General features: G+C 49.2%; 1 pseudogene; it reads right to left on the bottom strand.

The window, feature by feature from the left end:
* Nucleotides 1–13,379: 13,379 nt before the first annotated feature.
* LOC147718351 (28S ribosomal RNA) lies at nucleotides 13,380–15,475 on the bottom strand (annotated as a pseudogene).
* Between the last annotated feature and the right edge of the window lie 11,215 nt (nucleotides 15,476–26,690).

Genomic DNA, 26,690 nt, shown 5'->3' with positions numbered 1-26,690 from the left:
ACGTTTTCCGTCCCCTCCGGGACCCTTGCCTCTGAACATATCGACCTCGTGGGCCCGATCCACTACCGGCCCGCGCACCCAGCCTGGGCGCCATCTTGGACCCTCCACCACGAGGCCGCGTGGCTCCCGATCGACCCCAACCCTGGGCCTGGCCAGGCCTCAGACATCCCGGCACCACCATCCACCCAGGAGGTGAGCGGACTACTTGGCAGGTCAATGGGAGAAAGAGGTGTCGATGGCTCTCCCCCGCCAGGTACCGCTCGCCCACAACCTCCCCGGGCGCTGGCTCCAACCCCCTGCTGGGTGTCTGGACTCCTACATCCCGGACCCCCCGACCTCCAAGTGCGAGGGTCCGGACATCAAAGGGCACCAGCCCTATAACTGGGGCAGCTCCAGAGCAGGAAGGCAGTTGTATCCTGGAGTCGAGAGACGCAGAGAAGAACTCATCCTTGACGGGCTATTGGCGCTGCCGTAGCTCTGCCTTGCGAACTATCGTCCTGCCTGCTGGCGCTGCCGCAACCTTCGTAAACCTTCATCGTCGTCGGGACCTGCTGGCGTGGCCGCGGACCGTTTGTAACCACCATCTTCATCGGGACCAGCTGGCTCCGCCGCGGACCGTCGCTTCCTTCAATCATCTCGGGACCTGCTGGCTCCGCCGCGGCCCGTCCATCTAGAACGCCGAGCTCGAGGATTGAGAGCTATTCCATCCATTTGGTAACAAGACTGTCCCGCTACCCTTTTCCCCATCCAGAAACCAGAATCGAGGGGACCCCTGAGTCCAGACCTCCTTGTATCATTTCACCGTACTTAGAGAATTGCTTATAAAGTATCGTTAAACCTTACCCTGGTGTGGTGTCCGTCTGTGGGGGGGAAGTTACTTGTCTGTACGATCGCTGGAGACGGCTCTCCCCGGAGACCTCTCCCCTTATCCTCGGCCGACCCTCCCGGTCCGTCTAACATGGTCTCTTCACCTCCTGGGTGGATGGTGGTGCCTCGATGTCGGGGCCTGGCCAGGCCCAGGGTTGGGGTCGAGCTGAGGCCACGCGGCCTCGTGGTGCAGTGTCCAAGATGGCGGCTGGGCCGGGGCAATGGTGCTGACGGGGGCCCGGGACAGCCGATGCTGGGATGTTCGGGAGCAGGCGTCCCGTTGGGGACGGGTTGCGGGTTGCTTCGGTGGGTTGCCGGGGTGGTTCTTCTGGGGACACCGGGAGAGCCGGCGTTCGGGCCTTATCATGCGGGGAGGGAGCGGCCCTTTCACGAGGCCTGTCCAACAGAGAGAGAGAGGCTGAGAGAGAGAGAGCCTGACAGAGAGACTGGCAGAGAGAGGGACTGACAGGGAGAGGGACTGACTGAGAGAGAGAGACTAAGAGAGAGACTGACAGAGAGAGGGACTGACAGACAGAGAGACTAACTAAGAGAGAGACTGACTAAGAGAGAGACTGACTAAGAGAGAGACTGATTGACTAAGCGAGAGAGACTGACAGAGAGACTGATTGAGAGAGAGAGACTGACTCGGAGAGAGAGACTGACTGACAGAGAGAGACTGACAGAGAGAGAGAGACTGAGACTCTGACAGAGAGAGAGACTGTCTGACAGAGAGAGACTGACTGACAGAGAGAGAGAGAGACTGACTGATAGAGAGAGACTGGCTGACTGAAAGAGAGAGACTGACTGACTGAGAGAAACTGACAGGGAGAGACTGTGAGAGACTGACTGACAGAAAGGGAGAGACTGACTGACAGAAAGAGAGAGACTGACTGACTGAGAGAGACTGACAGAAAGAGAGAGATAGAGAGACTAACAGACAGAGCACTTTCGTGCTTTTTCCATGCGTTCCTTGATGCCATGGTACAGAGGCTGCATCCCCACATTCACTTCCCAACGCCCCCACAGGCACTAGACCAGACCAAGCACGACTTCTATCAAAAAGCTCAATTTCCCCACGTCATTGGATGCATAGATGGGACACATGTTGCAATATCCCCCCTCCCAGAATGAGTACGTGTTCAGGAATCGCAAATCCTACCATTCCCTGAGTATACAGGTGGTGTGTGATGCCAAACACATCATCACAGACATTGTCGCAAAATACCCAGGCAGCACGCACAATGTTTTCATTTTCCGTCACAGTGGGATACACGGTCGACTCACGAGTGGGGAGTTTGGTGAGGGATATCCTAGGTAAATGCATTTGTACAGAGGCCACACTAGTTAAGGAAAGCATGTGCAGGACAGTGTTTAACCATATTCCTCCCACCCCACAGGTGACAGTGCGTATGTGGTCCGAGACTTCATACTGGCAACCTACCTGAATCCAACCAACGCTGGGGAGCGGCGGTACAACAGCGCACACATAGCAACCAGAGGCACCATTGAGCGGACCTTCGGGATCCTCAAGAGCAGATTCCGATGCCTACATAAGAGTGGAGGGGCACTACAATACAGCCCCCTGACCTGTTGCAAGATAGTGGTAGCATGTGCCATGCTGCACAACATCGCCACCAGGAAAGGCACACCGGTGGAGCTCAGTGAATCGGATTCAACAGATGTGGAGGGGCCTGCTCCAGGACGCATGCCAGCCGGTGTAGTTGGTGCAGCTGCTGGGCGCCAGAGGCGAGATGAGATAACACGCAACTATTTCTAGGTAAGAAAGTATGACACAATGTTAGAGATCATTTGTGAGACTGAGCTTTATTCCCTTAACCTCAGGATGAATGACGGCACACAACCTGAGTGCCACACAATGTATGTCCAAATGTCCAGCACATGTTGGTGTTACAGAGCAATTGTCCCATCAGGAGCAAGTGCCCATGTAAATTGGGTAGCTGCACCCATCCAGTTGTCCCATTTAGTGCACCTCAAATGCGGCGCTGTCGGGAGGAAGCCCCTGTCTGGGGTTGCACAGTGCCCTCCTCACTTGACCACTATGCCTGCTGGTACGGCCACTATGGTGCCTATCCATGGTGGGTGGGCGGAGAGGCTGGAAGGGGGTGGGGGGCAATGCTGCTCCTTACGGATTGTGCGTCTTCATCTGTGGGAGTTAGGACTCCAGGCCCAGTAATGCGAACTGCCCGCAGCTCATCTATCGCTGATGTTATTTGGACCAGGGCCCTTGCAACTTCCTGGCAGTGTTGCGCCACCTTGCGCTGCATGCAGATGCTGCGCCTTGATAGGACATTGGTAGCAGAGGACAGGCGATTCACCGCCCGGGTGTACATATCTAGGCACTGCATCTCCCTGCGCCTAGCAGCACGGTCGGCCTTAAGTTCGGCACAGAGTGCCTCCAGGGCACCCGTCATGCTCCTGAAGCCTGCCCTGACTTCCCTCTATAAAGATTTTATATTTTTGACCTGCAGGCGCTGTACTTGCAACATGTGCATCTCCAGTCCGCCGAACACTGTGCCACCTCCTGGGTCTGTTGCACCGCTGGAAGCACGGGACCTGCGCCTTGTTGAAACTGGCGGGATATCATCAGCACGTGCACGGTGTCGTGGCTCTGGCTGTGTTGTGACACGTTCAACATCGCCATCGGTGTCCTGGCCCTCGTCCTCCAATGGGGCAGTGGTGCCACTACATTCCTCCTGCGGCGTCTTGGAGGGTTTACTGGGCTGTTCTCCTCCTCTGTATCCTCCTCTTGCCCTGCTGCTTGCGTGCTAGGGGAATCATCCTGTCTCCACTGCCTGTTGCCTGTGTCCCAGATGGTGCTGTGGATGTAAAAGTGATTCAGAAAAGGGGGTGGTGATGAACAGAGTGTCTGAATTAAGCAGACCACTCTTACCCAGTCCAAAGATCAGGGCTTGATCCATCACCGTTATTTATCTCACTGCCCCATCCCAGCTCAGAGCCTGGCTACATGCAAATTAGTCTGTCCCTGGCCCAGTGCATCATGGGAACAGGGCAGACCAAACTACCAAGCCAATTTTTTTACTGGAAAGGAAACAAGCTTCCGGGGACCGGTTTCTGGCCCGACTTGCTTGAATCCTGATGGAGCAGTGAGAAAGGGACTCATGTCCTTCCCAGAACCTCTGTAAATAGTCCTGGGAGGGGGGGAGGGTCAATGGGAAGGCAGGAGGGTGTGATCGGCAAAAGCGAGATCTGCTGCATCGTGACGCGAAGCCAATGGATGACAAGTGGTTGCTAGGCAACCGAAGTAACAATGAGGACGAATACGGCAAGCAGCAATGCTAGGAGGCAGGGGGAGCAGTGACCAAGTCTGCGAGGGCAGGGGTCAAGAGCTGCTTGCCAGCCAGGATGGGCCGTGCCCAATGGATGCCAGATGTTTGGAGATAGAAGTGAGAGCCCTTTGGTAGCGTGAGGGTCTCACACTTATTCTACACCTGTCATGTCTCTGTACAGTACCAGACTAAGTCCAACAGAGCTTTTTTTCTCTGCTGATTCTGCCATTCCAGTCCCCTTGGCTGTGGTTTAACTAGATAAAAGGTAGTGAGAGTGGGAATCTTATTCATCCATTCGTACATCAGATGGTGTGACATTAGGCTATTTGTATTTTTTAAAGCTGCCCACCAGCATCAAATCAGTCTTGTTTCCAACAACACAATGATTGTACCAGTGCAGTTCCAGATCACGCTCACACTACAGAACAAGAATCACATATCAGAAACAGAGACAACTGTTGTAATAAGTTGCACATGCCTAGAATTCATGCATAGAAAGAGAGGCGCTTGCAATTGTGTGGGCTATTAAGCACTTTACATTTTATCTTTGGGGAATTCCTTTTATCGTAAGATCTGATCACTGCACCCTTGTGAAGGTGTTCTCCTCTATGGAAAACGAAAGATTAACCCCAAGATTAAAACGAAGGAGTGAAGGTCAGGAGGAATTTAATTTTCAGGTACAATATCTTCCTGGTTCCTCTAATAAAACTGCCGATTGTTTTACCAGATTACCCTTACAGGTTCAGGAGGATTATGCGGATGTTGAGTCCATCAGTGTCTGTTGAGTTAGAGATTGGAGACTGGGTATGCTGGAAGCATCTGTTGGTGGTGCTATCAAGAAATAAACTACTCCACAAACTTCACAGTGTTTGTCTAATTTAACAACAACACCTTCCAGTACTTCTCTTGCAATGAAACATTGTGTAATTCCGAACGTCTGGATTGTTTTATCTCTATTGTCCTGTGCAGAGTAGGTATTGATTAGCATTCAATAGAATGCACCACAGTAATGTTTGAGATTTCTCTAAATGTGCACTGATAGACATTATTACATCTCATCATTATCTTGGGTTTTTAATTGCTATTTAAGAATTAATAGCAATAACCTAAAACCTATTGTAACATGCACTGAGTGTCTGATGTTTCAAGGCGCAATAAAATGTTTTTCATGTTATTTATTTTTCCCTAATCGTCGCACACTAAGTTTTATCTCCACACTCTAATATTCACACAGTATATTTCTGGCAAATCCTAATAATAACACTTTACCTAATACCAACATTCGAACATAAAAGTTTTGAAAATGTGTTAACTTTCTAGACCTATTGTTCTGCACATAATAATTGAATTTGCTAATTGTCTATGAATACTTTGCATGTTTTTAAGTTTAGATCCTTATAGTGAGGTAGACCTTCTTTTTACCGTTATAGCGACATCAATCCATTGAGGCCACATTCACAGGGAACCTATGATAAAACCCCAACATTTAACAGTGGAACAGTGAGAGAACTCATTTCCCGGGTTACTTCCTTTGCTTTCAGGGCTATTTCAAGGACATTTTGAGAGTTTTTTATTCATAATGTTAGTGATACATCAATCACTACAGCAGTACCATGTTTGGTGACAACAAAATCTGATCTCGTCAGTTCACCTTGGCTGTTCTTTAAATGAGGTTCCTTATAAGCAAGCCAGCCACATCATTTCACTGTTCAAAAGAAGCTCCAGGTTTTATTTGTGTCTTTTAATTCCCATGCCATTTGTTTTGGGACATTTTCCTGATACTTCTGCAATCATCTCACAAACATCTCAGCAGCACCGGCCGGTCGCGAGTGATCGATGTCTCCCTCCGGAGATTGCCTCGCTTGTATTCATGATGCTCGCTCTCAACATCAGGGCAGCTATGTATTGATTTTCCTTTATTTTCATGCGCTTGGTAATCCAAAAATTGGAGCTTTAGATGCTTTAGATAAATGATGCCATTTCCCTGCACTGGAAGATTTTTCCATTTTTCAAACTTGTCATCCCTCCAGTCATATGCTAATGACTGGTACAAGTAGTTCAGGAAACAACTTTCTTCCACCTTGCACTGTTTGTTTTTCTAGTATGGTCTATTTTGTCATTTATTATATTTCCTGCGTACATAAATGAGCAAACAATGCACAGGTTTCGAGCTCCTCTTACATGTAGTAAGTACTTCACTTTGTTTATTCCTATTGTCGCACTTAGTTTTGGAATTGTCAAACCACCAGTGAATCTTTTCAAGTACCCCCGTCCATCGCATGTATAGTCTGGTCGGTGCAGGCAACGCTTCACATACTTCTTTATTGTTTTGTGGAGATCTGCACGAGTTTTCTCTTCTCTACCTACCATTTCTAGTTTGTATGATAGACTAGGAATAATGGGGCTCATTATGATGGCAGGCAGACATCAGTCCGCCCGCCATCATAACAGTGATGGGTCTGCCTGCCTGCCAGACGTGCGGCGGTCCCACCAGTGCAATTAGGATGCAACCGTCACACTGGCGGGAAGATCCTGGCCTTTTAACATTGCGGACAGCGCTGCTGGTTGCAGCACAGTCCGCAATGGTAAAAGAGCATGCACATGCGGAGCCTGCCACTTGGTGCAGGGCACAGCAGGGGGGTACCATGGGTACCCCCACCAGTGCACACCCCCCCCCACATTTCCCCCCACAGAGGGGACCCGCAATGGTCTCCCAAAGCCAATCCCAGCTAGCCTTTCCATGGCGGCATGGAATGGCCTGCCCAATACCTAGATCCTAATATGGCGTACGGTGCCTGCTAGGCACTGCCACCATATTAGTGGCCCTACTCCGCCTGGCAGGCAATTGCAACGATTGCCACAGGCGGAATAGCGACGGTCGGATTTAATGTCCGCCATGATACCCACCGCCATCCTAATTTGGCGGTGGGTAAATCTCAATGTGATGGCGGGAGGATCACCACCGCCGGACCGGAGATGGCGATGCTCCCCCCTATCATAATAATCCCCCAAACATTGACAAGGTGTTTACATTTTGTGAGTGGTAATTTGCCCAGCTTTGCAGCCAATCTGCCAGTGCCTCCTTTCATATGTTGTTTTTTGTAGACCCGCGTAGGCATCAAAGCTCAATCTGAGGCACCTTTCGCTGCTGCCTGGTTGAATGTTTTTGATATTTTGCTTGACATTGCCATGGTTTGCAGTTGACTCACTTTTTATCGTTGTGATGATTTAGAAAGAACCCAGGTGTCTTCTTGATTCATTTCAGACTGATTTCCCTGCAGAATCTTTCAATGATCTTCAAGTTGGCGCTCCTGCTCATCTGCAAAGGCAAGAGCAGGGAGGGGTTCTTTAAGTCTAAGGGACTAAAATGTAAAACCTTTGCTATTTATTTGAAGATCGCATAGCAGAGGCGGCAGTGGTGGGTACAGCGAATTGCCTGGCTTCACCAAGATTGCATTGTTAACACTGGTGTTGATTCATGGCTTCTTTCCTAGAAGTATCTTGTTTTTTTATTAAGCAGGATTCTTTACCTTCCGAGACTCCGCATGGTGTGATGGTGATTGGCAGAGTCAAGTGCTTTAGAAATGTCAATGAACACTAATGCAAACGAGTGTCCGTTCTTCTGTACCCGTTTCATGATATTTTGCAGGAGCGTCAGTTTCTCGAGACATTCCTCCCTTTCATGAAGCCTTTCTGCCTCTTATTCATGTTTGCAAAGCATGCGCTTCTTTTAGTAAGAATGTGTGTTGATATCTTCGTGAATGCCTTACCTAATGTCATTGTCTCCAATTGCTCACTTTGTTGAGTTTGTTCACAGGCGCATTTGTCTGGGGTTAGTTTGAGCTCTTTTTGATGCCCTCTGGGACTCTACTCCTTTCTAAACACATTGATAAGATTCTGGGAAGCAGTCTTGGTTCTTTTTATGGGCCCTGTACGGATCATTAAGTAAACATTGTCAGAACCAACTGCTTTGTTTCTGGTGGCTTCTTCAAACACCTGTGTTATGGCAAGAACTGAGACTTTACAGATGTTTTCATAATCCCATTCCTTTGGGATTTTGGCAATTGGGGCAAAATCCAGATCTTTCTTATTTTCTTCTTGAGTTATTTCCTTCTCTCCCCCATTAGTGATTCTCCTGCTGATCTGTTCTCTTGGATGGACAGGTCTAGATTGCTCAGAGACTCCATATTTCAATGCAAATCTGAAGTCAAAGAAGCTGCACAGGAATTGTAGCGTTCCTTTCCCTTTGACCCGTGTGCATTTGGTCTAGTGTGGCACTCGACTTCTTTGTCATATTTAGAGCACTATGTTTAGGAGCAGAATCCTTTGTGCTTGGTAGAGACATGCTTTGTAAATGCTTTGAAGTTTCCCTTTATGTCATTGCAACTATTCCATCCACTGGGGTATTTCCAGTGTGTGATTTTGTTGATGAAGTCAGCCTACTTCTCTTTAGATTTGTCAGCAGCATCGCAGACATCTGGCACTTTTCAAGTCGGGATGTGTTTGGCGCGTCTATAATGAAGCTACAGATGTAAGAGTTTCACTGAGATCAAAGACTTCCTCATTTTCAAGTAGTACAAAGGGTGAATCAGGCAATAAGTTTTGATTCTTTTTTTTTGTTAATTGTGCTGTTGGAGCTGGGTGTAAAGGTCACAAAATCATCAAGAAGGTTAATCATTTGTGGAAAAGACAGCACCTCCTCTTGCCATCTTAACTGGGTATTTTGATCCAGGAATTTCCCCATCTGGGGCCCGATGTAGGTGGCCAAATACCGGTCGGTAAAACCGAAATTCGGTAAAATTCATCATTACCAACAGGTATTTAGCCCTGTGCGATGTACGTATTACCGAATGCCTTCGGTAATAACGATTCTGTAAATCCAAGGGAAACAGTTACCGATTCCTTATTTACCGATCGGTGAACACCGAACCAAACAATACCGAATCGGTAAATAACGAATCGGTAATAATTCTGAAATGCGAATACCGAATTTGACCAAAATCGGTATTAACGAATCAGTATTTACCACTGATCCAGAGCAGGTGGTAATCAGGTGCAGTGCATAAAAAGAGTCCAAAATGCAACAGTGTGAACACAATGGTGGGACTCTACCTCATAGCAAGGCGACTACGTTTGAGAGCAGCAGAAGTGAGGTTCTGGAGACGGGAAGAGCATGTGTACAGACTGCGTGTCACACTGTTCCAATTGACTGAGCCTGAAATCCATGACAGGTACAGGCTACACCCACACACCATCCTTGACCTGAATCGGGACCTGGAACCATATATTGAGCATCAGCAACCAAGGGCGCACGCAATACCCACCCATGTACAGGTGCTCTGTTGCCTGCACCTCCTGGCATCAGGAAGTTACCAGGCTGTTATAGCCGCAGTGGGTGGTGTGTCACAGAGTTGCCTATCCTGTTTTTTCAACACCTTCCTGGACGCCATGATGGACAGAATGCATCATTACATAACCTTCCCCAGCACACAGGCGGAGCTGCAGAAGACCAAGCTGGATTTCTACCAAAAGGCACAGTTCCCACAAGTAATAGGCTGCATCGATGGGACTCACATACCAATCTGCCTACCAGCAGCAACAGAATACTTTTACCGCAACCGCAAATCCACTCACTTCATAAACGTGCAGGTGATATGTCATGCAAACTTCATCATCACTGACATTGTTGCCAAATTCCCCGGGAGTACCCACGACTCCTACATATTCAGGAACAGTGGCATCTACACACATCTGGCTGCTGGTGAATTCGGAGAAGGATACCTACTAGGTAAATCAATGTCAAACACCCTGATGTATACCTTGGATTAACTTATTGGTGACACAAATTAATTGCACTTTCTTTCACATTTAGGTGACAGCGCATATGCCCTCCGGTCTTTCCTACTCACCCCATATCCCAACCCATCCACTCCAAGGGAGAGGAGATACAATGTGGCACATAAGGGCACACGCAACGTTGTGGAGCACATGTTTGGACTACTAAAAAGCAGGTTCTGTTGCCTCCACAAAAGTGGAGGTGCACGTCAGTACAGCCCCATCAAATGTTGCAAAATAATAGCAACATGTGCAATGCTACACTTTCGGGTGTTGCGGGTAACTGGCGCTCATATAGAATTTAAGCATATAAATCTAATTCCTCTGGTTATAATGCTGGTGCATCCAAGAATTTTGGGAGACAACACCCCTCCTCCACTAGTTATCAACCAAAGCTGAAATCACATAAAACACAATGCCCCGGAGCACCTTGCCACAAAAAAAGGAACAGCAGTCGAACTAACTGACTCTGAGGACGAGGGCGAGCACAATCCCCAGGCAGAGACCTGCACAGCTGGTGTGGCAGCAGAACCGGATGGGAGACACAGACGGGCTGAGATAACATGCAACTATTTCTGAGTGAGTAAGGAGACAGAGCCAGTTACTGTATTTGTGTGATGGTGTTTAATTAGCACACCACCAGGTTCAAAACCAGTGTCCATACAGACATGGGTTACATCACCCATCAAATGAGTCCCAAATCCTAGTTGGATCTATTTCCGTGCCCATGCGCTGCATTTCCACGTTACCTGGCCCCACTGTCTGTACTGCCTGTATGTTCCTGCGCAGCGCTGTGGCGTTCACTGCGCCTCCTGCCCTCGGTGGGAGAGGGTGTTATGTTACCACGGCTAGTAGCCTCCTCACTGTCCCCCCCGCTTCCATAGTGGCCACCTTCTCATTCTGCAGCAGTTCCAGTGCAGAGGTCATTGACACCATCCCCCTAGCCACATCCCTATTACAATGTGCCATCTCCTCTTGCATGGCTATTGACCGTCTACACATTAGGGAGGTAGCAGTGGACAGCCGGTTCACCGCCTTGGTATAGGCCTCAAGTCTCTGCCTCTCTCTGCGCCTACAAAGACGGTCCTGCTCCAACTGGCTGCAGAGCTTGCTCACAGACGTCGCAATGTCTCTCATGCCCTCAGACTTGTTGTTGCCCATTGCACTTATGCCCTTTTCAATTCGGTGCATGTGCTTGTTCATGTGAGACATCTCTCTATGCAATGACCGCATCTCTCTCCATTGCAGGCGCTGGACCTTAAGCATGTTGCCTTCCAGTCCAGCGAAGACACTTTCACCCTGTTCCGAGACTTGAGGACTGGCTGGCCTTGCCCTGCGGCGTCTTGAGGATGTGTGGGCGCGCTCTGATGGTGTCTCAGCCCTCTCCATGTTGCCGTCCTCATTGACTGGAGACTGTTGGCCCCCTCCTCCTCCAACTCCTCCATCTGCTGGAGGGTGGCCACAGCATGCCTCCTGCCTGACTGTGGTGGTGGTGGTGGTGGTGATTGTGGCAGTGGGGATAGAGTTGGGGGAGATGGCGCGTTGTCTAGTGCTGTGGTGATGGTGGGGAAAGAGAAGTTGTTGGTGGTGGTGCGGTGGTTGTGTGCCCTGCAGGCAAACTCTCATCCTCCTGTTGCCTCCCCTCTGGCCTGGTTGCCTTCACTCTGCTCCCCTCTGCTGCACTGCGAGATGTCTCGCCTGTAATGACAGAATGTAGATATACTCACTTCTCTGGCTGCATATGCATTTCTGTAAACATTATGCCTACCAAGCACACTAACTGTCCTCTGCTTGCTAATTTCTTTCACATGCTATTGGGTTTGCTAGGCTGACTGTCCTATACATCTGTTCCCTAAGACTACATCTCCCACAATGCATTGCAGGTAATGAGTAAACATGGAGTAGAGTGGGAGCCCCTATGCCTCTATGGTGATTGGGGTTGGGGAGGGGGAAGCACAGCATGCTGGGCATGCATCTTACCTTGTTCCCTAGCAGCTCTGGCAGAGCTGTCTGCGTCTCTCACGCCACTCACACTCTCCGGCTGGAGGGTGGACTCTACCATGAGTTCCAGTGATGTTGGTGCAGGTGCTGTGTTCTTCCCTCCACCAGTTTTGCTGGCCTGCCTCTGCCTCTCAGCCATTCTTGCCTTCGCCGTCTTCCTAAGGTCGTACCACCTTTTCTTGATGTCCTCTATGGAACCTGGGTGACCCCAATTGACTTGATTTTGCTCTGGATCCCAAGCCAGATCTGTCTCTTCTGAGACTCATGCACATGGAAGGACTGCTTCCCAAAAAGCTTCTAATGGTCCTTGCTCACGTCTTGGATTAGTACCTCCAGCTCCTTCTCGCTGATCTTCAGCTTCCTTTTTCTTTCTGCTCCCTCCTTGTCTTTCTCCTGGCTTGCCATTTCCAAGGTTTGTTGTTTTTGATTTGTAGATGGGAGGCTGTGTTGCTCCTGGATCCTCAGCTCAGCTACCTGCCTCACAGTCAGCTCCAGGTTCAGTGCAGCTGCCTGGGTGTGGCCACTTCCTGTTTGGGAGGTAATTGGGTTGCACAGGATTGGCTGATTCATCAAAAACCAAATTTTTGAATTACCGATTCGGTATTTACCGATTCGGTAATGGATTCGGTAATGAAGAATCGGTATTGGAGTTTCAGTATTTTTTTTTACCGATTGCTTCCGATTCGGTATTTTTTACCGATTTTTAACGAATCAGTAGATTTTAGCGAATGTTTACGTACATCGGAGATACCGATTACTTAATACTGAATCGGTAAAATTCGGTATTAAGGAATCGGTATTTCACGTTTTTCCTACATCTGGCCCCTGGTCTCATGTTATGTAGCATTGCCATTTCTCTCTCTCATAGTCCTATCTCTAAGAGGCTCCTCTTTTACAAGACTTGTCTTGTAGTGATAAAGACCACTGTGACTGAGCAGAGACTAGATTAGAATACTGCTGCAATTTGCATGCACATTGCTGATTTTCTCTACTTTGAGTACAGAGCACAAAACGTACCACGTCAACACCCGCCTCAGGACTTTGCGCTCCTATAATTTACTTAAATACATGGATTCTGCTGGTCTACATGAATTCTAAAATAGCTGCTAAGCTGTGGCCAAAGCAAAACACCTGCCCTGTGCTCTGGGGTGGGGCATGGGTTGAGTTCACAACCACAGATGGTGTGATTGACAGGAAGGGTCAAGCTCACAGCCACAGTGGCCACTGACCCGCAGGGACAAGACCTTGTTTAGTGGTGGCACGCATCTCACTCTACTTCGTGCCCTAGCCTGTCAACCTAGCCCTTAGACCCAGACCCGAAGTTATGGAGCTGACTTACTACCTTCCCTTTCCTACATTGTACTAACATGCCAGAGGCTATTCACCTTGTAGACCTTCTGCATATGTGTATATGACCCGACACGAGATTTACACTATCTTGCTTGGATTTTTAAAGAGAGACAGGAGCTAACCTGACACCACTTTCTAAGGCTTGGCCCCTCTCCTGGGGAGAGTACATTTAACAAAGAAAAGAAAACTCTGCCTGAGTCTGCCGTCGGCTTCTCCAGAATCATTTGTGCACTGGATGCCACAATGGCACCGGCATTTGCCACACTAGGTTCAGGGATCTGAACCTGACACCTTTTGAATCATCCGGTGGAAACAGAGGCTATTGCCCAACCCTTACAAACAGTGCTCCCTCATCCCTTAGGATTGACTGACCCATGTTCAGCTGCAGTTCACATTAAACCCTTCTCCACTTCGGCCCTCAAAGTTCTTGTTTGAATATTTGATACCGCCACCAATATCGGCACCTATGGTGGTTTCATCTAGCCTGGGCTTCTGTGCTCATTGCGGTGGCCTTCCTATTCATCGCTGCTTAGCCACTGCTTCTCTCAATGCCAGAAATGTCCAGGTAAGGGCCCGATGCTGTAGCTCCAGCCATTTTCTGGGCTAGTTGATTCAGCAGGTGAGTTGTGATGTACTCCTTATCAGAATTAGACTTCCATGGCCACTGTCCTGCCGTTAATGTCAACCAACACCTTTTCTGGTGTTTGGCGAGCGTCAGCATCAGGTGCCTTACTCTGGTATTTCTTTCATCTCACAGAGCCCGTTCTGCTTACCAACAGTGGCTCGCTGGGCACTTGCATTCAAAGCCTGGCTCCATGTCAGCAAGACAAGCTCTATGACCATTTAAAGTTTGAGAATACATTGAGTTTGTTTCAGCCCCAAGACATCTAATAATTTTCTTCATCAGATAAAACTAGAGTTTCTGAGCACCAGTTATCCTGATGGAAACTCTGGAGGGATCCAGATACTAGACTGGTCGATTAGTCTTCCGTCCCCATCACCAGCTCGGTTGGTGGATTTGCATGTCAGCACCTCTACGGACATCTGTCAGAGTTTCCGCTGACTTTGCCCTGCCCAGGCATAGTTTACCATCTTTCAGGTCCTCACACATGCTCAAGCTTCATCTACCTGGAAGAAGAGGCAACATGAGCCAGTGGTGCGCTCACTGTGAGGCTGTGGCAGGATCCCACCTCAGCTGGCATTCACCGGCCCTAAACTTCAAAGCGCCATAGAGTTTTAATTGGCTGTCCAACTCATGAAAGTTAGACTGCTTTAGAGGCCTTTCAAAACTAGTCAGGTGGGTGAGCAGCACCGCCACTGATGCCTGGTACCTGGCATGGCTCTGTCTGCCAGGCAGCACAATCTGATCAGGTGATCTAAGAGCAGTCGGTTTGGCAGCACGGGCCTGTCAGATCTGTATCAGAGCAGCCACAGAGAGGGGCAGGGCAGTTGCTGGAGTAGGACACGAACGCTGTAAATCTCTCCTAACCCCACGGGACACAGCTGTAACACTCTCCGCCAGAGCGGAGAACCATCTGCCACCCTGAAGTGGTCCGAGCCTACCCAGACTTATCGCGGCACACAACTGCGGGGAAACGGATAGTGCAGGATCCAGGTGTGTCTAGGTGGCAGTCCCACAGAGGGTTCGACTTTTTTGGGTGACCAACCTTCTCATCATGTTGAATCCTGAGGCTGGAGTGCATGGACTCCACCCGCTTACCTCTTCATGGTTTCACACCCTCTTGAACTCTCTTCAAAATTATTTTGAACTTTCTCTTACATACTTTTCGGCTATTTGAATTGCATCCGTAGTTAGCATTAGATGGAGTTTACCACCAACGTTGAGCTGCATTCCCAATCACCTCAACTCTGAGAAGACGCAATCCTGGTGTGCCGCAGGCCACTACGGATCTAACATTGTTTACGAGTTGAACATCAATCAAAAGGACTTGGATCCCTGAGCAGTACTGGAGAGTCAGTACTTTGTAAACCGCACTTCCCACACCCTCCACCAGGAGGGTTTCTGTGCTGGACTCTTCTCTCTTCACTTGGCATCATTGAGGAAATCTTTTTAGTTTATATTTCTACTTAGTATTCTGCTTAAATTCAGTGGGCTGCCTTGTCCCATATGAGGTCGCCATTGGATGTTGAAGTTTAAGGAACTCTGTGGGGTAGATAGAGGCTGAAAGAGTGTGCCCTTTCCCACATCGGAGTCCGAAGTCCACTAAGTGAGAGCTAGCACTACAGCAGCAGAGGGTATGGTGGTCTCCCATCCTTGGATGTAGAAAAGATGCTCAAGACAATGTACGCAGGCAGCTGTGGGACACCACAGACATCCACGCATGACACTCAGCCGTGTGTCCCAGGATATCATGCCCAGGACAGCCCAGACACCTGCATTCAACAGATGACTGGCATGCCAGCAGGGCCGGACTAAGAACCAAAACTGGCCCTGGCAAACTGCTCAGGGGTGCAGCTGAGCTGTTTGCAAGGGACAGTTTCGGCTGATTTTGTTACCAGGGGCCAATATTGCAGGCCCCCGGTAACAAAAACAGCCCCCCAGAGATCCAAAACAGGCTCCCACCCTAGCGGCCACCGGGGAAATGCATGGTGCTCCCTACGGCCAGTCCAACCCTGCATGCCAGTGGTGTGTGGCCTTGGGGGATAAAAGGGAACAAAGCCTGGAGGAGCTACGACACCAACCAAGATGGCCGCATAGTCTCCCGGCTTCGCCGACCTCCGTCTTTTGCTTGAAGATCCTGTCATCTATCCTGATATTCCGCCCCATATCCGTGTCTATGAACTAATCTGCAGTCCGATGGAGCAATCCTGAGACTTTTCCGACATTGTGGAGTGGAGTAATGTCGAGTTTTGACTTGAGGCCTAACCCAGTCTGGAAGCCGGGGTCTCGAGTGCTGGTCCAGCCGGGTCCCAGTTGAATAACAGCGGACCGGTGAGGGCGGCAGGGTCCGGTCCATAGAACTTTTGACATCTTTTGGACTGCTTTGCTGCCGATCTGCTGCCTGGTCTAGTATAGAAGGTGAGGAGACAAGTGACGCCCGAGGCGGTGTGGCGGGGGTCCCTGACCCGGAGGCCTAGTGTTCGCATCGCCGGTGCCTTTGGGTTGGGGACTTGGCGCGCACGAACGCATGCTGACGATCTGTCCCTCACGGTTCATCCCTGCTCCGCCTAATCTTCCCCCGGGGAGAGTGGCTCTCCGAGGGGATCACTATGCCTGATGTCATGCGAGACCCGGGGGAGCGGGCTGAGTGCGGCCCGTCATTGCGGTTAGTGCTGGCAGCCCTCGAGGCACTTCAAGTGACTATGGAGGCCCAGGTCTGTAAACTGATGTCGGCAGCAGATGGAATTAGGCGATTGGGACTGGACCCTGATTCGTCGCTCGGGACTCGGCGGCCAGCTCTACTCCCGATAGACACCCCAGCGATGTATCCAGACCCGGTGCATGGAATTGTGCCTGCCCCTACAGAAATGGAACTGATTGAACATGCTGAGATCTGTGTATCGACTATAGGGTCGGAATCCTTGTTTTTGCTACCAGTGGAACATTTCACTGCTGTTCCCACTCTGGAAACTTTTGGTCGAGACTGTGAACTACATTGGATTGTGTCGCACCCTCTCCCCAGCTGGTTCATCAAGATCACGGAGGAGACAGTGTCTAGCCCTGGAGTCGGGGAGGGGCATAGTTGGAACCGGCCATGTACTTTGGGGTTTGCCATCCTTTCTCCATCTAGCAGACTATATTTCAGCAACTTCTATATATACTTTGACAATTTGTGGATGGAGCTCTACTTACCAGAGGGAGTCAGCAAGTTTGATCGAAGGGGTCAAGGCTTTTTGTTTTTCCTTTATTGTTTCTATGGCCTTTTTTTTCTCTTTCGTGTCTTTCCTTCTGTTTTTTTCTTTCGTTTCTCTTTTTTCGGGTCAGCGTAGTGGGTCTACTCCTGTGTCTATTATCGATTTTTCTTTATCTGTGCCTATACTTTCTACGGTATATCAGTATCAATGGGCGGGCGCTTAATTGGTGCGAACTGTGATTGCATGCTTGTTTATCCTGAATTTTATGTCTTAGCGCCACTGCTCTAAATGAGATCGTTCTAATTGTGGATGTCCTACTATTTTGCCCGCCCTTTATAAGACTCTGTGTTATTGTATGGCACCTGATCCTTTCATTTTTTATATTATAAAATGGAGCCTTTAGAATCCTGTCATCTGCTTGATCTGCTCAATAGCCAGTTTCAATCGAATTTGTGGTACCTTCGCTACCCGGGCTGCCGAGACGTGTCCTAACTGACTTGCTGTGATGAAACTGATTAGCGGCCGACCCTGGTGGTTGTAGGCCCATATTTGTAACTGTTTGAAGTAACAATAAAGGTTTTCCAAAAAAAAAAGGGAACAAAGCCCCCTGCAAAGCCACAGTCATGCTCCAGCAGAGCCCAAGGGAAATTGGCATTCAAGCAAACCCTCAAACAGGCAAAGCCCTGGGAAAAACCTGTGGCCAAAAGATTTGATGATCAATGAGTCCCAATTCCAAAAACCAACATAATTGAAGCAGAGTTCTCTCGATTATTCATAGCTGAAGGATTCCACCAATTTAGAAAAAGCTTTAGTCCCCCAGAACACTCAGACAAGAGAGTCAAGGGGCTAGAGGCAGGAGCTGAGCAGGTCCGGTTATATCACAATTCTATTTCATTGTTCATGAACCACTTTGTGAAGAAGCGCCTATGATTGCACTGGTGTGTCGACGGCGTTTCGATCCATAAAACTCAGGATCATCTTCAGGACATGAACAATGAAATAGAATTGTGATATAACCGGACCTGCTCAATCTATCAGAACCACACTGTGATAACTACTCACTGTATATATCTCTACACTAGTCACGTTTCGCCGTTCACGCTGCTCACACTGTCACCAGAGCTGCTACCTTGGTTTTCACTCACAAACCACGAGCACCTTGTGCCACTTGGGTTAATCCAATTACTTTCATTTATGTACTACAGTGCTGTTATAACTGTATTATCCACCTTGCTTTCCAATTTACCTTAAGTTGTTTCTATAAATGATGCCAAGAGCACATACTATAACTAAATAGAGGCTCCTTGTTTTCCTTGTGGATAATGTTGCTTGCATATCCCTAATATTTGCCTATGAATGATACCAGTTGGGATATCTGTTGTTTATATTACTTCTGACCCCAATCCCAACACAGTTGATGGGTTACGCGCCTGTTGTTTGTTACAAGATTCCTTAGATCTGGGCATCCATTTTGCAGGCTCCTTCTCCAGAATTGAACACTGATTCCCCATTACCGGTGCTCACTGTGGTAGACACAGGAAATACAATTCAAAGCTGACAAGGTAGATTTCCCAATGTATTGTTGACATCATGGGCTCATGCAATTGGCCTGAAGTTATCTTGAGCACCCAAAGCATCCAGGTGAGCCGCTATTGGTCGGTCTGAAGAATGCAGGCATCCAGTGAGGTGAGATCTAATCGGCATGCATTAGCTCTAGCAATACCGTAGGTATCCAAGTAACACATGGAGTGATCTAAGGAACCACAACTGATATAATGAGCCACTTTCAGATTCACTGAAGAAGCTGTACGTAAATAAACATGCAGGGCTTAATCTCAGACAAGCTTGTGCTACTGGCAGAATCAACCAGGTAGTTGCTACTGCTGGAGGAAAGAGGGAGACATGTGTCTGTCCCAGCCAGACCTATGCACCTATCAAGAGCTTGCTAGGCTCTGCTGCTTGCAGGGCTGGGAGGACAGGGGGATCGCACAGGCACTGGTAGTCCAGCCTGCTCCTTAATGACAGAGGGAGTGGGTGGACTGAGGTGCCTCTTTGCCAAGATGTAGAAGGCTGGTGTCACTGCCCTAAGGAACAATCATTCCGAGCTACTGTGGAAATATACTCAGTGAAAAACTGGCTCTCTTTGGGACTTCCAGGGCAGCCAAGCCATTCGGGTGTATCATGCATTCCCATGTTTTGTGTAGCCAGAGGAGCAGACCCTGAAAACGGCGGTCTGCTTGAGCCATGCCATCCAAAAGGAGTTTCCGCTTGCCCTTTGGGGGACAAGCCAAGTGCAGATGGGCACCACAGACCTGCAGCCGGAGCCCAGCCTGGCTCTGGCCCTCATAGAGCTCTGACTGTGGCCTGGTCAGAATGTTTCACCTCGGCGAAGCAGGAAAGCTCCGTGGGCAGTGGCGGTGCGTCCATTGGGGGCGTTGGGGCGTTGCCCCACTAGCCACTAGCCCCCATGGACGACCGTCACGCTGAGGCACTGGCAGGATTAAAAATGTTCATATTGCGCGCACAAAACGGCAGCCGGCAACCCTCAAGCCTCAATTACCGGGACAAGGCTGGCTGACATCGCGGAAGGTGTGGGGGCGGGGCTGCCTGTGGCAGTGATTGACAGCACAGTACAGGAGCAGTGTGCACAAACAGTGCAGTTACAGTCGCGCGCATGCCAATGTCTGGATACTCGTTTTCTGGACTTGCCCGCGCATGCGCTCTTGGCACTTTACCCTCCCCTCCCTCCCCAACAGCGACTCAGCGTGCTAGGGACCCGTGCCCCCGGGGTCTCATAAGGGCAGACACTAACCCTGCCTCTCAGCCAATCCTGGCGCAGTGGTGCTGCTAATGCAGCGCCAGGATTGGCTGAGACTCCACTGCGCAGCCTGGATTCATTTAAAAAAACGCTCGAGTCTCTGAGGCGGCGGCACGGCGCGCGATTGGGCCCCTGGTGTGGAGAAGGAGCCGAGGACGAGGTCCGACTCTAATCCGGAGGAAGGTAAGTTTTCTCTTTAATTTATTACCCGCCTTCGTCCCCTGTGCATTTTTTCAACACTCCTGCACCTGTTCCCCCCCCCCCCCCACCCGCCCGTATTGCCGGCCGCAATTGTGTCGAGTCCTGGGTATTACAAAAGAGGCCGGGGTCTCCAGCTCACCAGGGACAGGCGAACCCATTACTGGGGTAAAAAATTTGGGTTTGCACAGAGCTCTAGCTCAGGGTGGGTCTGTGCGTGTGTGCCTCTCAGGACGAGTCCGACGGGTGGAAAGATGGAGTGCTGTGTCCCCGTGCCAAGCCATGGAGCAATGCTACCTTACCTCCTAGTGACTAACACGGGAACTAGAAGCTCTGCCATGAGGCCGAATACACATATTTTATAGTCTACTCTAGACTAGAGGCCGGGAGCATTTGGTGAAGGGGGCAGGTAAGCAGCAGCGTGTGAGCACACGGGCTGCAGTGCATACACATGTAGGCCGCCACCAGAGGCCTCGAGTACGCTGGTGAAGGGCCAGGGGGCAGTTAAGCAGCGTGTGATTGTGAGCTCCCACAGGCCGCATTGTCATATAGAGGCCGGGAGCTTTCGGTGAAGGGGGCATGTAAAAGCAGCGTGTGAGTGAGCACACAGGCTGCACACACATGTGCATGCGGTGAAGAGGACAGCCGGTAAGCAGCGTGAAAGCAGTGCACACAGGCCGCATACACATATAGAGGCCTCGAGTATTGCAAAGGGTGCAGGTGAGCAGCGTGTGTGAGCAGTGAGCACTGCTCACACGCTGCTGAGCAGTGACTTTTCTTGCAAGTTGCATCCACCCACCCCCAACCCCCGAAGCCACCTGCTCTGTCCAGCTGTTAGAAACCATTAGCAGAACTTCCTAAAAATGTGAATTTCGGAGGATATTGTACTGCGAACCCCCTGATTATGTGATGCTTGCCTTCATGTTTTGATTGCTTTGTTGATAAATCGAGTGATTTCTCAATCTCACCTCTTTTGTAGACAAATATTCTCTCCTGCAGACCAGTTTGGTATACACAGCGTCAATCACGGCAGTTTTGGCCTTCTGTATGTTATGCTATTTTACCGGGTATTTCTATAGCGCAATTATTTGGCCTCCAGGCGCTTTACGTGAATGTTCCTAAACATTGCTATGGGTTGGTGACTTTGGGGTGTGAGATATGCTCGTGGAGGTGTCCTGTGTGACCTTTCGACCTGACCCCTGTGAATGGTGTGAGTGCCAGTGGTCGGTTGTCTCTCCACGGAGGCCCCCAATAGGAGCTTGGATTTGGGGGTAACTTGTGTCACATAGGGCAGTGTTGTGTGTGCGCTACGGTGCAGTTTGATTATCAGTTTCCGCCCCACCAACTTCAAATGTCACCAGCCGCCACTGTCCGTGGGCATGCTTAACCCTGTACTGTGCAGTTTGTGACACACCAGGACAACAAATGGAGGCTAGGCCCAGGAGCCCAGGCCTACTGGGGTTATTTCTGGGGCCCAATCAGAGCTTTTTACCCAGTAAAGAAGCAGACCCTTCCAGGCGTAGGAACTTTCTAATGCTAAGGGTTTGCTAATGGAACCCAGTCCGGGATGTGCTCCCCAGGCTGACTTGAGATTTAACCGGGCTATATAGCGTGGGACACCAGCGGTCAGTCCTGGGGCCTATGGTCCAGGGCCTGCACACTGCGCACGCAGCAGGCAGCACAGACTGGGACCTGCTGGAGGACCCAGCAATGTAGGAAGTGGCAAACCCTCCCGCGTCCTGTGATTCTTGTCCAGGGTAATGGAGGATGCTTGTGGTCAATGGATGAAACTCGCAGTCCCATGGACCCTAGAGTCAAGCTTGTTGCACCCTCCTTACTGGAGGAAAGATCTGGTTGGTGCAGCAGTCCCGCTCTCCACCAATAACTCTCTGGGGGCAGGTGAATAGGCCTTATTGTAATCTGGGTACATAGGGTGGAAGAGGCGGGGCTTCTGAGCAGAGGCATCCAATCAGATGGTGAATATTTCAATTGAGTCCTGATCAGGAGTTCCAGGGCAGTTTTGAATTCTAGGTTTCACCCATGAATCATGTATTGTTTATATGAATTATCACCATGGACATTGGTGTGACAGATTTTGCACATCTTAGCCATCATGAATGTCGCAAAAGTGCGGTTTCGCACACCCCTAGTAATGGCCCATCAGACCCACTCACCTTCGCCAAATCATGGAATTCCAAAAGAAACAAGACCCTGTGCACAGAACTAACTGAAGACAAATTCCTAAACTTAATACCATTTTGGTATTCACATAAGGCACTTATTCATTTTGGTATTCACAGAAGGCACTTACTTATTTTGGTATGCACAGAAGGCACTTGCTCATTTTGATATTCACAGAATGCACTTACTCATTTTGGTATTCACAGAAGACACTTACTCATTTTGGTATTCACAGAAGGCACTTACTCATTTTGGTATTCACAGAAGGCACTTACTCTTTTTGGTATTCACAGAAGGCACTTACTCATTTTGCTATTCATAGAAGTTAGGAGTCCTAACTTTAGGACTCATAAATGCCTTCTGTGAATACGGAAAGTCTTAAAGTTAGGATTTTTCTCAGTTTAGGAGTAGTAAAGTTAGGACTCCTAACTTTACTACTCCTAAACTGAGAAAAATCCTAACTTTAAGACTGTCAGTATCGCCAGAGGCAGATAGGAGTCCTAAAGTTAGGACTCCTAACTTCTATGAATAGCAAAATGAGTAAGTGCCTTCTGTGAATACCAAAAAGAGTAAGTGCCTTCTGTGAATAGCAAAATGAGTAAGTGCCTTCTGTGAATACCAAAATGGTAGTAAGTTTAGAATTTTGTCCTAAGTTAGTTATGTGAATCGGGCCCCCAGTTGCTGGAATGAAGGGTGTAGGGTGTTATGAGGAAAACATTCCTGGTTGGGCACTTTTTGTTGCCTTAGTATGAAAAGATGGACGTTCATGCATGGCACACAATGCAAAGTGAACCAAGGTACAACACATAACATGGTCTTGCCCAGGATTACACAATTTAAAATTGGGAACATGGGATCATCCCCAGGTCTCTTAACTTCATAGTCTGCACCTTTGCCTCTAGCCCTCGTTTCCCCTCCAAGAAATCCCTGATGTTAAACCACAGCCTTCTGCATTCAGTGCTATGTTGCAACCCTCTGGAAATCCACAGAACAATTGCTATAAATGCTGAATTTTCCACTTCTTGTGAGTAGCAAGTGCTACCCCGTTGGCATTCAAGTTGTAATTAAAGAATACGAATAATGAATCTTTCCCCAAATATGTCACAATAATTACAATACTTTCCTAGGTTGACACTTGCACTGCGGTGTTCATGTTTGTGGTGTGATATATTTCAGCAGCGACTGTTCACACAGCCGGTCATTATAAATACTTAGAAAGAGCTTTCTTGTTAGATCAACATTCACGGAGCTCGACCTTGGGTTGCTTCACTTTCTAATAATTGGGCGATGTTCTTCCTTTTTCTGATGGATCTTATCTCCTGTCTGCAGCTTGTCTTCAATAACATTCCTGGAAGGTTCCCTCTGCCAGCCAAAGCACCCTGCCGCGCCCTCAAGGCTCCTTCTTGTTTGAGGCAAGTCAGGCTGATGCCAGCAGAGTGAAAGGCCACTGACACTTCATTAACTGTAGCCTCTCCACAAGCCCATGGCCACCTATTCTTGGCTACCACATGCTTTCTGCCCCACAAGCCCACAGCCCCCTGATCTTGGGCCTCCCGTGCCCTCTGTCCTGGCCGGGTATCTCCTGCTCTCTGCCCCCACCATGAGCCCCTTGTTCTTAGGTATTTCCTGCTCTCTGCTGCAGCCACGGCCCCCTTGTTCTTGGGTATCTTCTACTCCCCACCTCGGCAATGAGCACCTTGTCCTTTGGGCATCTTCAGCCCCAGCCACAACCCCCTTGTTTTTGGGTATCTTCTGCTCTATGCTCAGGCCAAGGGCCCCTTGTTCTTGGGTATCTTCAGCCCCAGCCACGGGTCCCTTGTTCTTGGGTATCTTCTGCCCTCTGTCCCAGTCACTGGCCCCTTGTTCTTGGGTATCTTCTGCCCTCTGCCCTGTCAGTAAGCCCCTTGTTCTTAGATATCTTCTGCTCTCTTCCCCAGTCACGGGCCCCTTGTTCTTGGGTATCTTATGCCCTCTGCCCTGGCAGTGAGATCCTTGCTCTTGGGTATTGTCTGCCTCTGCCCTGGCAGTGAGTCTCTAGTTCTTGGGTATCATCTGCCCTCTGCCTGGGCAGTGAGTCCCTTGTGCTTGGGTATCTACTGCCCTCTGCCCTATGCGGGCCCCTTCTTTTTGGGTATCTTCTGCCCTCTGCCCAGGCCATGGGCCCCTTGTTCCTGGGCATCTTATGCCACCTGCACTGGCAGTGAGCCCCTTGTTCTTTGGTATGTTATGCCCTCTGACTTGGCAGTGCTCCCCTTGTACTTGGGTATCTTATGCTCTCTGCCTCCAGCTAGAAGCCCCTTGTACTTGGGTATCTTATGCTCTCTGCCTCCAGCTAGAAGCCCCTTGTACTTGGGTATATTATGCTCTCTGCCTCCAGCTAGAAGCCCCTTGTACTTGGGTATCTTATGCTCTCTGCCCCCAGCTAGAAGCCCCTTGTACTTGGGTATCTTATGCGCTCTGCCTCCAGCTAGAAGCCCCTTGTACTTGGGTATCTTATGCTCTCTGCCTCCAGCTAGAAGCCCCTTGTACTTGGGTATATTATGCTCTCTGCCTCCAGCTAGAAGCCCCTTGTACTTGGGTATCTTATGCTCTCTGCCCCCAGCTAGAAGCCCCTTGTACTTGGGTATCTTATGCGCTCTGCCTCCAGCTAGAAGCCCCTTGTACTTGGGTATCTTATGCTCTCTGCCTCCAGCTAGAAGCCCCTTGTACTTGGGTATCTTATGCTCTCTGCCTCCAGCTAGAAGCCCCTTGTACTTGGGTATATTATGCTCTCTGCCTCCAGCTAGAAGCCCCTTGTACTTGGGTATCTTATGCTCTCTGCCTCCAGCTAGAAGCCCCTTGTACTTGGGTATCTTATGCTCTCTGCCTCCAGCTAGAAGCCCCTTGTACTTGGGTATCTTATGCTCTCTGCCTCCAGCTAGAAGCCCCTTGTACTTGGGTATCTTATGTCCTCTGCCTCCAGCTAGAAGCATCTTGTACTTGGGTATCTTATGCTCTATGCCTCCAGATAGAAGCCCTTGTACTTGGGTATCTTATGCTCTCTGCCTCCAGCTAGAAGACCCCTGTACTTGGATATCTTATGCTCTCTGCCTCCAGCTAGAAGCCCCTTGTACTTGGGTATCTTATGCTCTCTGCCTCCAGCTAGAAGCCCCTTGTACTTGGATATCTTATGCTCTCTGCCTCCAGCTAGAAGCCCCTAGTACTTGGGTATCTTATGCTCTCTGCCTCCAGCTAGAAGCCCCTAGTACTTGGGTATCTTATGCTCTCTGCCCTGGGTAAATACTCCCCTCATGTTGCATACTTCTTGTTCTTTGGCTATGTCCGTGCCTCTGCCATTTGCAGGTGAGCTTTGGGTTTTATATATCCTTGGCACCTGCCGTAAATGAGAAACTCTTGTATTTTCACTGTCTTCACTTTATTTTGCCCTGAGTGATCTCTCCCTAGTATTTGAATATCTACTGCCCCCTACCCCCTTGGTTCACCTCTTCTCTTTGTCTACGTAAGGGCTCCTTCTTCGTGGATGCTGCTCGTTCTTTTGTTACATAAGTCTTCCTGCTTTGGAGTTTAACTCCTTTTCTTTGGCTATGTAAATACTCCCTGAAATGCACCTCTTGTTCTTTGGATACTAAAGTCCCTCTGCCTTGGGATGCACCTCTTGTTCGTTGGCTACTTATGTTATATCTGGGATGCACCTCTTGTTCTTTTGTTACCTAAGTCCCTGTGCCTTGGTGTGCACGTCTTGTTCTTTGGCACTTAAGTCCTTCTTCCTCTGAGTGCATCTCTTATTCTTGTTCTTTTGTTACTTAAGTACCTTTACCTTGGGATGCACATCTTGTTCTTTGGCTACTTAAGTCCTTCTACCTATGGGTGCACCTCTTATTCTTTTTTTACTTAAGTCCCTCTGCCTTGGAGTGCACCTCTTGTTCTTTAGATACTAAAGTCCTGTCTGGGGTGCACCTCATATTCTTTTGTTACTTAAATCCCTCTACTTTGCATGCGCCTCTTGTTCTTTGGATACTTAAGTCCCTCTACCTTGGGATGCACCTGAAGTTCTTTGGCTACTTAGGTTATGCCTGGAATGCACCTCTTGTTCTCTAGATTATTAAGTCCTGCCTTTGGGTGCACCCCTTGTTCATTGGCTTCTCAAGTCCTTCTTCCTCTGGGTGCACCTCTTATTCTTTTGTTACTTAAGTCCTGCCTTTGGGTGCAACCCTTGTTCTTTGGATACTTACTCTGCCTGGGGTGCACCTCTTGTTCTTTGGATACTTAGGTCCCTCTGCCTTGGAGTCCACTTCTTGTTCTTTGGATACTTAAGT

Source organism: Lissotriton vulgaris, chromosome 4_1 (assembly GCF_964263255.1).
Source record: "Lissotriton vulgaris chromosome 4_1, aLisVul1.2, whole genome shotgun sequence".
NCBI classification, from domain to species: Eukaryota; Metazoa; Chordata; class Amphibia; order Caudata; family Salamandridae; genus Lissotriton; species Lissotriton vulgaris.
This window is presented reverse-complemented; position numbering and strand designations above follow the sequence as displayed.